The sequence below is a fragment of the Oncorhynchus masou genome, chromosome 17, assembly GCF_036934945.1.
Source record: "Oncorhynchus masou masou isolate Uvic2021 chromosome 17, UVic_Omas_1.1, whole genome shotgun sequence".
Classification (NCBI taxonomy): Eukaryota; Metazoa; Chordata; class Actinopteri; order Salmoniformes; family Salmonidae; genus Oncorhynchus; species Oncorhynchus masou.
The window spans coordinates 15229598-15243869 of NC_088228.1; positions in this window are offsets into that span (position 1 = coordinate 15229598).

Here is a 14272-nt window from a genome sequence, read left to right on the forward strand (position 1 = left end):
ACGATCTGGCCTTAATGTCCATGTACTCTTATAATCTCCACCCGCCACAGCCAGAAGTGGACTGGCCACCCCTCAGAGCCTAGTCCTCTTTAGGTTCACCACTCACCACTTACACACACACACACACACACACACTCACCAAACCATAGACACACTATGCTCACACACAACACTCTCACTGTCAAGAGCTATGCACCCATCACCAGGAAAATGTCAGTGACATTAATAACGACAAAAGCAACCTAAAGCCCTAAACAAACAGGTACAGGGCAGAGAAAACAATTAGAAGCTACAGTGGGGAAAGCTAAGTGACAAAGACACTTCCTCCGGCGTGGGGCATCCATCTGGTCATTGTCTGAATGCCATAGCCAGGAAAAAGGCCAATCAATACTAGTCATCCAGCTCACCTAACCGTGATTAATTTGATTTATTCCTAATTATTTATTTATTTGATGGAGAGAGAGAGAGAAAAGAAGGGAAGAGAGAGAGAAAAAGTAAGAGAGAGAAATAGATGGAGGTGGAGAGGGAGAGGGGTGAGAAAGAAAGATGGAGAGAGAGAATAAAGGGAAGCATGGGGAAAAGAAAGAGATAAGAGAGAGAGAGAGAGAGACAACATTCCTTGAGGTTGGCTCGACAGGAGTGAGGGGATGAAGGGAGGGGAGGTAGCTATTGCTTCTTGCCGTCTGACCTTTTCTTCAAGGCTTTATTCATCTCCAGAAATTAATTCCGTTAAGATGGCCTCTCAATTAATTTAATTAAGAGAAAGAGTGTGAGGGAAATGAGAAGGAAGACGTTGTCCCAACTTCACTCTATTGCACCAGTGACAAACACAAACAAATAGGCCGCTGTCATGGCCGTGTCATTTGTCTTTTCCATGTAGTTATCGAACCCCAGAGGAATGTAACCCGACCATGGTCCTATTGTCTCTGTCTCTGAACCTCACTGTGTGTATTTTATGTGATGAATGTCACTGATTATTCACTTACATCAGACACACATTTAACTCAACCCTAAATATCCATAACTTGCCCACTTTCAGGTTGTCAGAGAGAAGGGACTGGGTAATGAATGTGATGAGCCTGAACTCTCTGAAAGACAAGGAATTCCAGGCTTCATTGGAATTGGTCAGTCACTTGCATCTTTCATGTCTTACCTTACATAAAATATAAGATATAGACTCCCGGGTGGCACAGTGGTTAAGGGCGCTGTACTGCAGCGCCAGTTGTGCCACCAGAGACTCTGGGTTCGCACCCAGGCTCTGTTGTAAACGACCGCGACCGGGAGGTCTGTGGGGCGATGCGCAATTGGCCTAGCATCGTCTGGGTTAGGGAGGGGTAGGCCGGTAGGGATATCGACTCCTGTGGCGGGCCGGGTGCAGTGCGCACTAACCAAGGTTGCCAGGTGCATGGTGTTTCCTCTGACACATTGGTGGTTCTGGGTTGGAAGCGTGCTGTGGTAAGAAGCTGTGTGACTTGGTTGGGTTGTGTATTGGCGGATGCATGACTTTCAACCATTGTCTCTCCCGAGCCTGTATGGGAGTTTTAGCAATGAAAAAAGATAGTAGCTCCTAAATAATTGGATACCATGAAATTGGGGAGAAAATGGGGTAAATAAAATATATGGTGTAGCTTGTTGTGCAAAACTTGATCCTTAACCAGATATGTTTTTAATCTTTATAGTGTAAAACTATTTGGTGGAACGTGCTGTGTTGCTGCCCGGGCAAGTAAAATGTCCTGAAGACAACGTTAATTTGTTTTGACTCTGGTGTTCCGTTTGTACAAAAAAATAAACCAAGCTAAGCATCACACCATTATTCTGCCTAAATTCCCTTTAGGACACAAGGCGAGACCCAAATGCAGACACAAGAGGCAGATGGTTGAATGCCGATATTTTTTACATCAAAAGGGTTAGGCGAAAGGCCGGTTGGGGACAGGTGAGAGTTCATAAACCATGTCCGAGTCCAAACAGTACCAGGTGATAGGCAGGCTCGAGGTCAGGACAGGCAGGGGTTCAGAGAACAGGTCCAAGTCCAAACAGTACCAGGTGATAGGCAGGCTCGAGGTCAGGACAGGCAGTGGTCAGGCAGGCAGATATGGTGTCAGGACAGGCAAGGGTCAAAACCAGGAGGGCTAAGGAAAAACAGAGACTGGAAAAAATAGGAGCTAGGAGAAATGCTGGTTGACTTGGCAAAACAAGACAAACTGGCACAGAGAATCAGGAAACACAGGGTTAAATACACCGGGGACTAATGGGGAAAACAGGAGACACCTGGAGGTGGGTGGAGACAATCACAAAGACAGGTGAAACAGATCAGGGTGTGACAAATTGCGTTCCGACCACTCCCTCCACACACCAAACGGCGTGCTGAGTGAGCACACGAGCTCCCGTTAGGCCTACAGAAAGAAATGCCTATAAAAACATATCTAAGCTACATTAACTGCCAAATGACGACCACTTCATCACATATTCAAAATGGACTGGTTAATTGAAGCAGGATAATATGTGTTCCAACAACGAGCTGCAGTTCAGGAATAATAATGCTCGTCAAACATCTCAGTACAAAATTATGGGCAATAATATGAAGTTGGCCTGCCCTTTGCTGCTATCACAACCATCACGCATCTGGGAAGGCTTTCCACTAGATGTTGGAGTGCGGGGACTTGCTTCCATTTAGCCACAAGAGCATTAGTGAGGTCGAGCACTGATGTTGGCCGATTAGGCCTGGCTCGCAGTCAGCGTTCCAATTCATCCCAAAGGTGTTCGATGGGGTTGAGGTCAGGGCACTGTGCAGGCCAGTCAAGTTCTTCAACACCATTCTCGACAAATCATTTATGTATGGACCTCGCTTTGTGCACAGGGGCATTGTCATGCTGAAACAGGAAAGGGCCTTCTCCAAACTGTTGCCACAAAGTTGGAAGCACAGAATCCTCTTGAATGTCATTGTATGCTGTGGCATTAAGATTTCCCTTTTTTAGAACTAAGTGGCCTAGCGCAAACCATGAAAAACAGCCCCAGACCATTATTCCTTATCCACCAAACTTTACAGTTGGCAATATGCATTGGAGCAGGTAGCGTTTTCCTGGCCTCTATCAAACCCAGATTTGTCCGTCGGACTGCCAGATGGTGAAGCTGTCACTTCTGCTCCCGCTGTTTCCTTCACCTGGCGCTTGAGGGCACCAGATTACCCTGCATCACATGCTCCTGCAATCCATCACTCACACCAGCCCTCGTCACTCGAATCAGCGTTATTGGACTCACCTGGACTCACTTATCACATGTTATTTTCCTCCCCTATATTTGTCAGTTCCCCAGCTCTGTTCCCCGCTGCTGCATTGTATTGTTTTTGTCTTATGAATTTGTTTCTGATGCTGTTCCTGTTTCGTCTATGTCTGTTATAATGTTTTACTCCCCGTACCTGCTTCGTCTCAACAGCGTCATTCCGTGTGACAGAAGCGTGATTCATTACTCCTGAGAATGCCAACACTTGGCATTGGGCATGGAAATCCTAGGCTTGTGTGCTGCTGCTCAGCGATAGAAACCCATTTCATGTTGCTCCCGACGAATAGCTATTGTGCTCACGTTACTTCCAGAGGCAGTTTGGAACTCAGTAGTGAGTGTTGCAACCAAGGACAGACCATTTGTGCGCTCTACATGCTTCAGCACTCGGCAGTCCTGTTCTGTGAGCTTGTGTGGCCTACCATGTCACGGCTGAGTCATTGTTGCTCCTAGACCTTTCCACTTCACAATAACAGCACTGACAGTTACCCGGGGCTGCTCTTGAAAGGCAGAAATTTGATGAACTGACTTGTTGGAAAGGTGGCATCCTATGACGGTGCCACATTGAAAGTCACTGAGCTCTTCAGTAAGGCCATTCTACTGCCAATGTTGGTCTATGGAGATTGCATGGCTGTGTGCTTGATTTTATACACCTGTCAGCAACTGGTGTGGCTGAAATAGCTGATCCACTAATTTGAAGGTGTATCCACATACTTTTGGCTATGTAGTGTACTTGCGAACTGCTAGGGCCATTTAGAATTGGTTAGCCTAGGCTATAACGGCCCTAAACATAGACAGGTTCCAAACTTAAAATATGCATAAACATTAGTTTGATAAAGACAAAGACCATATTTTCATCAGAATCGTTACGCATACGCTCACCAAATAGATGCCGTGGCTGTAATTTATCACCATGTGGAATTGTTCATCCATTTAAAAAAAATCCAAATAACAAGCAGAGTACACTAAATGGAACATCTGAATATTGAAAAGAAGGCAGAATTTGGTTTGTAACCCAGACTCGCCAAATTGAGCTCCGTTTCAGATAATCCAGTAGTGATGCGTGGGTAAAATCACTGGGGAAGCCAGTGTTGTGTTGTGTTAATTGCGTTGTTTGGTCTATAACTTCTTACTTCATGTGCCTTGACACTGTGATATATAGGCCTAAGGCTGAGACAATAAGAAGACAGTGGCAGAATCAATTCAACCACACCTTTGTTTCATCACAAAACCAAAGAGCAACATCTGTCCGGTGAAGTTCACAAAACACATGTTTTTTCCGACTACTAAACAAGAATTTATTTAGAATTAGAGAGCTACCGCAACTTGCTAAGAAAACAGGAGCTGGCTCCATTAATCAGGCACCATTTCAACTTCAACATTTCAACATTATTAGTCTAATACAATTTCAACTAAAATACACCAACTAAAATACACCAACAGTATGTGTGTGTGGGGGGGCTTGCAAGTAGAAGAAAAAATAACATGTTGACTCACACTACTTGTAGGGAAAAGCCAATGCCATCCTCTTCTTTATATTGCCTAAATGGTCTATGACTCTGTCATACAGTACACACTTTTAGTTTTAGTTGTCCTATGCTACCTGGCTAAAATGCTCGCTCGTTAACCGAACTTCCTTTTATGGGCAATGATTTTCCAGGCCAGCTAGTTAACATTAGCCTACTACATCTAGCTACATATTTAACTTCCGTCCTCTCAGGCCAGGGGCACAATTTATGGTTGGATCAGAATCACTGTTATAATCGTTGGCCAGTATGGAGAATTAAGTAAAACCACAAGTCCAAATCCCTATCCACATCCATGGCTAATTTAGGAAAGGGGCGATTTTAGCTAGTCGCCGGAGGACAACAACACAATGAGATACAACAGTTCAAGTTGTTTCTGTCAATGACTTTTGGTTTCTGATGTGACGTGGTCAGTGTGTGAAGACAAATCAAAACTGGCTTCCCTAAACACTTTTTTTTAGTGTACCAGGACCATTTACAGCTGAGCTCACTCAGTTTAGCTTAATGCTGATTGGCTATTATAACATATTTTTTCTAATCAAGGGAGGCCAAATGCTTGCTGGCTTCCCTTGTATTCAATGCTATGGGCATCAACAATGTCATACTATTTTTGATCAGACAGCATCAGATAGATGGGCTACATTTTTGTTCACATTTTAGTCATTTAGCAGACACTTATCGAGAGCAACTTACAGTTAGTACAGTCATCTTAAGATAGCTGGGTGGGACAACCACATCACACGCATAGAATGTAACTTGTTCGTCAATAACATAGCTATCAGTAGAGTCAGAGCTAGTGGGGGGTCAAGTGCAAGTGCTGGTTAAGTGTTGTTTTTATTTTGGTAGAGTTGAGGAGGGGGATTATTTAAGATACTTTTTGAAGAGGTAGGGTTTAACATGTTTTTCAAAAGATGGCCAGAGACTCTGCTGTCCTAGCTTCAGGGGGAAGGTGCTTCCACCATTGGGGTGCCAGGACAGAGAAGAGCTTGGACTGGCCTGAGCAGGATCTGTAGGAGGGCCTAGAGACCTGGGGTGGCAGAATGGAGGGATCGGGTTGGGTTGTAGGATTTGAGCATAACCTGAAGGTAGGGAAGGAAAGTTCCTCTTGCTGTTCCGTAGGTAAGCACCATGGTCTTTTAGTGAATGCAAGCTTTGACTGGAAGCCGGTGGTGGGGGTGGCATGAAAGAACTTGGGAAGGTTGAGTAAAAGGTGGGCTGCTGCATTCTGGATAACTTGCAGGGGTTTGTTGGAACACACTGAGAACCCACCCAACAGCACACCCAACAGTTGTAGTAGTCCAGACGGGAGAGGACAAGTGCCTGGATTAGGACCCTCGCCGCTTCCTATGTGAGGTAAGGTTGTACTCTACGGATGTTGTAGAGCATGAACCTGCAGGAGCGGGTCACCGCTTTGATGCTTGCAGAGAACGACAGGGTGTTGTCCAGGGTCACGCCAAAGTTCTTGGCGCACTCTGAGGGCGAAACTGTGGAGGGGTCAACTGTGATGGAGGTGTCTTTGAGCGGGCAGACCTTCCCCAGGAGGAAGAGCTTTTTCGTCTTGTCGAGATTGAGTTTGAGGTGATGGGCCTACATCCAAATTGAGATATCTGCCAGGCACACAGAGATGCATGTCACCACCTGGGTGTCAGAAGGGGGGAAGGAGAAAAGTAGTTGAGTGTCATCTGCATAGCAATGATAGGAGAGACCATGTGAGGATATGACGGAGCCGAGTGCATAGTTTAGAAGAGGATAGGGCCTAGAACCGAGCCCAGGGGGACACCAGTAGTGAGAGTATGTGGTGCATACACAGATCCTCTCCACGTCACTTACAATCCAAATGTGTGCATAGCCTGAGACCCCCAGCCCTGACAGAGTGGAGAGGAGGATTCACAGTGTCGAAGGCAACGGATAGAGGATGAAAACAGAGAGAGAGTCGGGTTTGGAAGTGCGGAAAGCCTCCGTGACACAGAGAAGAGCAGGCTCGGTTGAGTGACCGGTCTTGAAGCCTGACTGGTTAGGATCAAGATCGTTCTGAGAGAGATAACGAGAAATATGATCAGAGACAGCATGATCAAGTGTTCTGGAATGAAAATGAAAAAGGGATACAGGTCTATAGTTTTTGACGTCAAATGAGTCGAGTGTTGGCTTCTTGAGGAGGGGACACTGTTTCGTTTGTCCAAATGCATTCATCCTCTTGCGAATTGAAGGAAATGTATGAAACACACATTTTTTTAATATACTGTATATATATATATATATATATTTCATTTTTTGGGGTACATTTTTGGGGGAAGGCTGTCTTCCCTTAGCATCCATGAATACACACCACTGAAATGATCACTCTTTGAGAATAACTGTTCCAGGCATGAGATAGGGATCACTTCGCACTGGTAACTTTTTTCATTTGGGAAAATATTGTGTTATATTTTGTTTTGTTATACTACGTCATATTTTCAAACTATAAAATAGATGTGTCTTGACTCTGATAAGGGCTCTGGAAATAAGAGCATATTGTCTGCTAAATAAACAAAACAAGGCTATGCCATTGCACATCCATAAGCTTCTACAAGCAAAAGTCACTGCTGAGGTTACTGATTGTGTTCCACAACATAATATAATCAGCTGAAATTATGGTTTCAATAAATGTATCTTAAATGGCATCTGCTTTTTTATTGACTGAATAGACATTGAGTGTACAAAACATTAGGAACATTCGGAGTCAGCCCCAGGTCTTCAGGGCTCTGCCCCGGATGTTCTTTTGTGTATTTTATTTTACCCCCAATTTCGTGGTATCCAATTGGTAGTTACAGTCTTGTCTCATCGCTGCAAGAGGCAAAGGTTGAGAGCTGTGTCCAAGCCGCACTGCTTCTTGACACAATGCAATGGAACAAAGATATCCCTGCCGGCCTAACCCTCCCTCTTGGAACCAAGATGGCGTAGCAGTGAAGACGTGTTTTGTTAGTTTCTCGTGTATTTCTGTATTTTTTGTATATATATTTCAATTTTATTTTCAATCTCTTTTCGATTTTTAATTTGATTATACCTTCCGGTAACCTGCCTCACCCAATGAGATACGGTATCACTATTATTTTTAATTTTAGAACACATTCAAGAACCTCCAGAAGCTAACCAGCTAATTAGCTATTCAGTCATTGTTAGCCACTGCTAGCGGCTTTTACCTTCTGCACAGATACCAGCCCTGTTCTTAGCCCGGATAATACTCGCCAGTCTACTAGTATCGGACTGTCTCTCCACAACAACGCCGGATTCCTGCCGTAATCCCTGGACCACTACTTCTGATCTTCACTGCTAACTTGCAGCGAGCTAGCTCACCGTGGCACCCAGTACCGAAGCTATCCCTGAGGCCCACCTCCTGGCCTACTCAGTTGTTCACCCGAACCCCACTCATACACGGCTAGAGCCCGATACTCCACTGGATCCTTCCTTGCTGTAAAATCTGGACCTTGTCACCGGATCACCGCTGCTACCGATTGGCTATAGTGGCTAACGCCACTGCCACGAAGCTAGCACCAGTTAGCCGTGAGCCAGGCGCATCTCCAGGCCAGTAAACTAAATTCTACAATACCTCTTTCGCCATATGGCTTGGATTCTCTGTCGACACGGCGCCCCGCCGCACCACCACGAATGGTCTGCCGACGAATACTCCATCGAGTACTCCATTCTGTTTATTTTTTTTAAATCTGTCGGCCCCAGCCGCAAACTCAGGCTCTGTGTGTAGTTAATCCGACCCTCTCTGCCTAGTCATCGCCATTTTACCTGCTGTTGTTGTGTTAGCTGATTAGCTGTTGTTGTCTCACCTGTTGTTTTAGCTAGCTCTCCCAATCAACACCTGCAATTACTTTATGCCTCGCTGTATGTCTCTCTCAAATGTCAATATGCCTTGTATACTGTTGTTCAGGTTAGTTATCATTGTTTTAGTTTACAATGGAGCCCCTAGTTCCACTCTTCATACCTCTGATACCTCCTTTGTCCCACCTCCCACACATGCGGTGACCTCACCCATTACAACCAGCATGTCCAGAGATTCAACCTCTTTTATCATCACCCAGTGCCTGGGCTTTACTCCGCTGTACCCGCACCCCACCATACCCCTGTCTGCGCATTATGCCCTGAATATATTCTACCATGCCCAAAATTCTGCTCCTTTTATTCTTTGTCCCCAATGCTCTAGGCGACCAGTTTTGATAGCCTTTAGCCGCACCCTCATACTACTGCTCCTCTGTTCCGCGGGTGATGTGGAGGTAAATCCAGGCCCTGCATGGCCCCAGGCACCCTCATTTGTTGACTTCTGTGATCGAAAAAGCCTTGGTTTCATGCATGTCAACATCAGAAGCCTCCTCCCTAAGTTTGTTTTACTCACTGCTTTAGCACACTCTGCCAACCCTGATGTCCTTGCCGTGTCTGAATCCTGGCTTAGGAAGGCCACCAAAAATTCTGAGATTTCCATACCCAACTATAACATAGGAGTTGCAGTCTACTGCAGAGATAGCCTGCAAAGTAATGTCATACTTTCCAGGTCCATACTTTTAAAAAATTACTCTCTCCAGAAATAAGTCTTTCACTGTTGCCGCCTGCTACCGACCCCCCTCAGCTCCCAGCTGTTCCCTGGACACCATTTGTGAATTGATTGCCCCCCATCTAGCTAGATTCCCTCAATCTCACACAAATCATCAAGGAACCCACCAGGTACAAACCTCAATCTGTAAACAAGGGCACCCTCATAGACGTTATCCTGACCAACTGGCCCTCCAAATACACCTCCGCTGTCTTCAACCAGGATCTCAGTGATCACTGCCTCATTGCCTGTATCCGCTACGGTTCCACAGTCAAACAACCACCCCTCATCACTGTCAAACGCTCCCTAAAACACTTCTGTGAGCAGGCCTTTCTAATCGACCTGGCCCGGGTATCCTGGAAGGATATTGACCTCATCCCGTCAGTTGAGGATGCCTAGTCCTTCTTTAAAAGTAACTTCCTCACCATCTTAGATAAGCATGCTCCGTTCAAAAAATGCAGAACTAAGAACAGATATAGGCCTTGGTTCACTCCAGACCTGACTGCCCTCGACCAGCACAAAAACATCCTGTGGCGGACTGCAATAGCATCGAATAGTCTCCGCGATATGCAACTGTTCAGGGAAGTCAGGAACCAATACACGCAGTCAGTCAGGAAAGCAAAGGCCAGCTTTTTCAAGCAGAAATTTGCATCCTGTAGCTCTAACTCCAAAAAGTTCTGGGACGCTGTAAAGTCCATGGAGAACAAGAGCACCTCCTCCCAGCTGCCCACTGCACTGAGGCTTGTTAATCGAAAACTTCAACAAGCATTTCTCAACGGCTGGCCATGCCTTCCTCCTGGCTACTCCAACCTCGGCCAACAGCTCCGCCCCCCCTGCAGCTACCCGCCCAGATAGCAGATGTTCTGAAAGAGCTGCAAAACCTAGACCCGTACAAATCAGCAGGGCTTGACAATCTGGACCCTCTATTTCTGAAACTATTCGCCGCCATTGTCGCAACCCCTATTACCAGCCTGTTCAACCTCTCTTTCATATCGTCTGAGATCCCCAAGGATTGGAAAGCTGCCGCAGTCATCCCCCTCTTCAAAGGGGGAGACACCCTGGACCCAAACTGTTACAGACCTATATCCATCCTGCCCTGCCTATCTAAGGTCTTCGAAAGCCAAGTCAACAAACAGATCATTGACCATCTCGAATCCCACCGTACCTTCTCCGCTGTGCAATCTGGTTTCCGAGCCGGTCACGGGTGCACCTTAGCCACGCTCAAGATACTAAACGATGTCATAACCGCCATCGATAAAAGACAGTACTGTGCAGCCGTCTTCATCGACCTGGCCAAGGCTTTCGTCTCTGTCAATCACCATATTCTTATCGGCAGACTCAGTAGCCTCGATTTTTCTAATGACTGCCTTGCATGGTTCACCACCTACTTTGCAGACAGAGTTCAGTGTGTCAAATCGGAGGGCATGTTGTCCGGTCCTCTGGCAGTCTCTATGGGGGTGCCACAGGGTTCAATTCTCGGGTCGACTCTTTTCTCTGTATATATCAATGATGTTACTCTTGCTGCGGGCGATTCCCTGATCCACCTCTACGTAGACGACACCATTCTGTATACTTCTGGCCCTTCCTTGGACACTGTGCTATCTAACCTCCAAACGAGCTTCAATACCATACAACACTCCTTCCGTGGCCTCAAACTGCTCTTAAACGCTAGTAAAAACCAAATGCATGCTTTTCAATCATTCACTGCCTGCACCCGCACGCCCGACTAGCATCACCACCCTGGATCGTTCCGACCTAGAATATGTGAACATCTATAAGTACCTAGGTGTCTGGCTAGACTGTAAACTCTCCTTCCAGACTCATATCAAACATCTCCAATCGAAAATCAAATCTAGAGTCGGCTTTCTATTCCGCAACAAAGCCTCCTTCACTCATGCCGCCAAACTTACCCTAGTAAAACTGACTATCCTACCGATCCTCGACTTTGGCGATGTCATCTACAAAATAGCTTCCAACACACTACTCAGCAAACTGGATGCAGTTTATCACAGTGCCATCCGTTTTGTTACTAAAGCACCTTATACCACCCACCACTGCAACCTGTATGCCCTAGACGGCTGGCCCTCACTACATATTCGTCGCCAGACCCACTGGCTCCAGATCATCTACAAGTCCATTCTAGGTAAAGCTCTGCCTTATCTCAGTTCACTGGTCACGATGGCAACACCCACCCATAGCACGCGCTCCAGCAGGTGTATCTCACTGATCATCCCTAAAGCCAACACCTCATTTGGCCGCCTTTCCTTCCAGTTCTCTGCTGCCTGTGACTGGAACGAATTGCAAAAATCGCTGAAGTTGGAGACTTTTAACTTCCTCACCAACTTTAAACATCTGCTATCTGAGCAGCGAACCGATCGCTGCAGCTGTACATAGTCCATCGGTAAATAGCCCACCCAATTTTACCTACCTCATCCCCATACTGATTTTGTTTATTTACTTTTCTGCTCTTTTGCACACCAGTATATATACCTGCACATGACCATCTGATCATTTATCACAAATTGTAATTATTCGCCTACCTCCTCATGCCTTTTGCACACAATGTATATAGACTCTTTTTTCCATTTTTCTACTGTGTTATTGACTTGTTTATTGTTTACTCCATGTGTAACTCTGTGTTGTTGTCTGTTCACACTGCTATGCTTTATCTTGGCCAGGTCGCAGTTGTAAATGAGAACTTGTTCTCAACTAGCCTACCTGGTTAAATAAAGGTGAAATAAAAAAATAAATGTTTTAAACCCGGGGTCTCCCGGTCTTGGCCGACTGCGACAGAGCCCGGACTCGAACCAGGATCTCTAGTGGCATAGCCTTAGACCACTGCGCCACTCGGGTGGCCCTGCCCTGGATGTTCTGAATGTTTAGTGACGTCCCTGCTGGTCAGTCTATGTCATGGAAAGAGGAGGCGTTCCTAATGTTTTGTACACTCAGTTTATATGGGGCAATTTAGCAACTATGATTTGTTATCTATAATGGTTATGATAAATTAGGCATTGTTGCAATCTGTTGGCATATAGATAAATGAGCACATATGTTCTAAAAATAGAAGGAAAAAAATCCATTACAGTACTCGATTATTCAAATAAAAATCATGTGAGTTCTCAAAGAGCCAAAAAATGTCAAATGCCTATCCCTCAGATGTATATATTATTGGTCTTATTGGTCCACCCGAACCCAATAACAGGTGCCAGACAGGTATGAAATGCTGTAGTTGACCCTCGGATCCGGATCGGATCTGATTTGATTGTCATGGGTCTCGGGTATGTGTAATTATAACTGATTTGCCGGTAACAACCCGTACAGACACGTACGCGACTTCTGCAATAGAGAGAGAGAAACTTTTCTCTTTTATACTGCTGCACAGGATTTTCACGAGAGTGGCGTGTGTAGCTTGTTGTTGTCGGCCAATCACAAGTCATCAAAGAGGCACTAGCCTCTGGCTCTGTGTGTGCCACAGCAAGCAAGTTAGGAGATCATTGGAAGATGGAATTAAAATGATGCCATTAAAAGTTAAATGAGAACGATAGGTTACAGTGACCAATAGTCAAATGGTAGGCTGCTACTTAATACTCTGAATGGACCGGGTCTATACGGGGACGGGTCTAGTTGTCCTCAGGTCCATTTGTACAGGTTTCCATATACAAAATATATATTGGGCTCTTGGGAGAAAAGCCTCGTATCAATTTCGGAACAAGACCTCTTGTATGTACAATAGGATGCATGACTATAAGACTACAGTCCTTACACTGAGGGCACCAGTGCCACAGTCCCACCCTGCAATCATGATGAGGCGGTCTGTCTGGGAGAATGGGAGGTGTCCTCCAACCACTACCTCTCTCATTTCAGACTTCTTCTGCCTGCTCCATTTGGTTTTCATGGGACCAAAGTGAGACAGAGCTACCTACCGCACAGTGCTTACTGTAGTAACGGAGGCTGTAGTGAAACCCACTGTTGTACTATCAGTCTTTCTTCCTTTGTCTACTTCATATATTTATCTGCCTCACCAGTCCTCTGCTCTTCTTTCTTTTTCCTTCGTCTCATTTTCTCTCTCTCATTCTCATTACGGTAGAGTATAACAAGGGGTTTATTTTTCACGTCTATATATACTATGGTCTCCTATCGCAGCTGTCACATTCCTTCTCTTCCTATGGTGACCATAGTTAACAGTATCGCTCGTTAGCTCATGTAATACCTTGTTCTTACTCACACAAGTAAAGGGAGATGGTGCACTGAAGCAATTTGGTTTCAAATGAAAGTCTATATTTAGATATGTAAGTGAATAAACCCTGCCATGCCTATACTGATTTGATTTAAGGAAATTCAAATACCCCTGGTGGGAGGCCTAGCTGCGTGGTGTATATGTGACTTTACTTTATTGTAATGAAAAGAAGCTGGGTAGCATTTATTATGTTTGGAACCTGTTGGTGCCTGGTTTGGTAATTAGAGCATGGAGCTCCTTTCAAACTATTCAGGGATTTATTTTCATTTTTTTTCTGTCTCACAGCAGAACACAAAGGAATTGGATTTCAGAAAGAAAATTAAGAGTCTCGTTTTTTTTAACCAGTTCTGTATTTTTTTTTCTAAATGTCAAACCCTCTGCTGAGATTGACATGCATTCGTTTCCCACTGTTCAGAGCAGGTTGAAGAGCATAGATAAGCAGGGTTATTTCTCCGGCAGTTAAGTGCACTAGCTAACACATGCAGGGTTTGTACCTATCGCTGTCGTTGTGTTGCTGACTGTCCTTACTGATTGTGGTTATAGCAGTGGGATCTTTGTGTCACTCTCTTGTTCCAATTGTTCAAAGCCCAAGCTTATTTTTCTGATGGTGACTTTTCAAGAATGGCTTCTTTCCATCAAAGGCATGAAGTCGGGTAG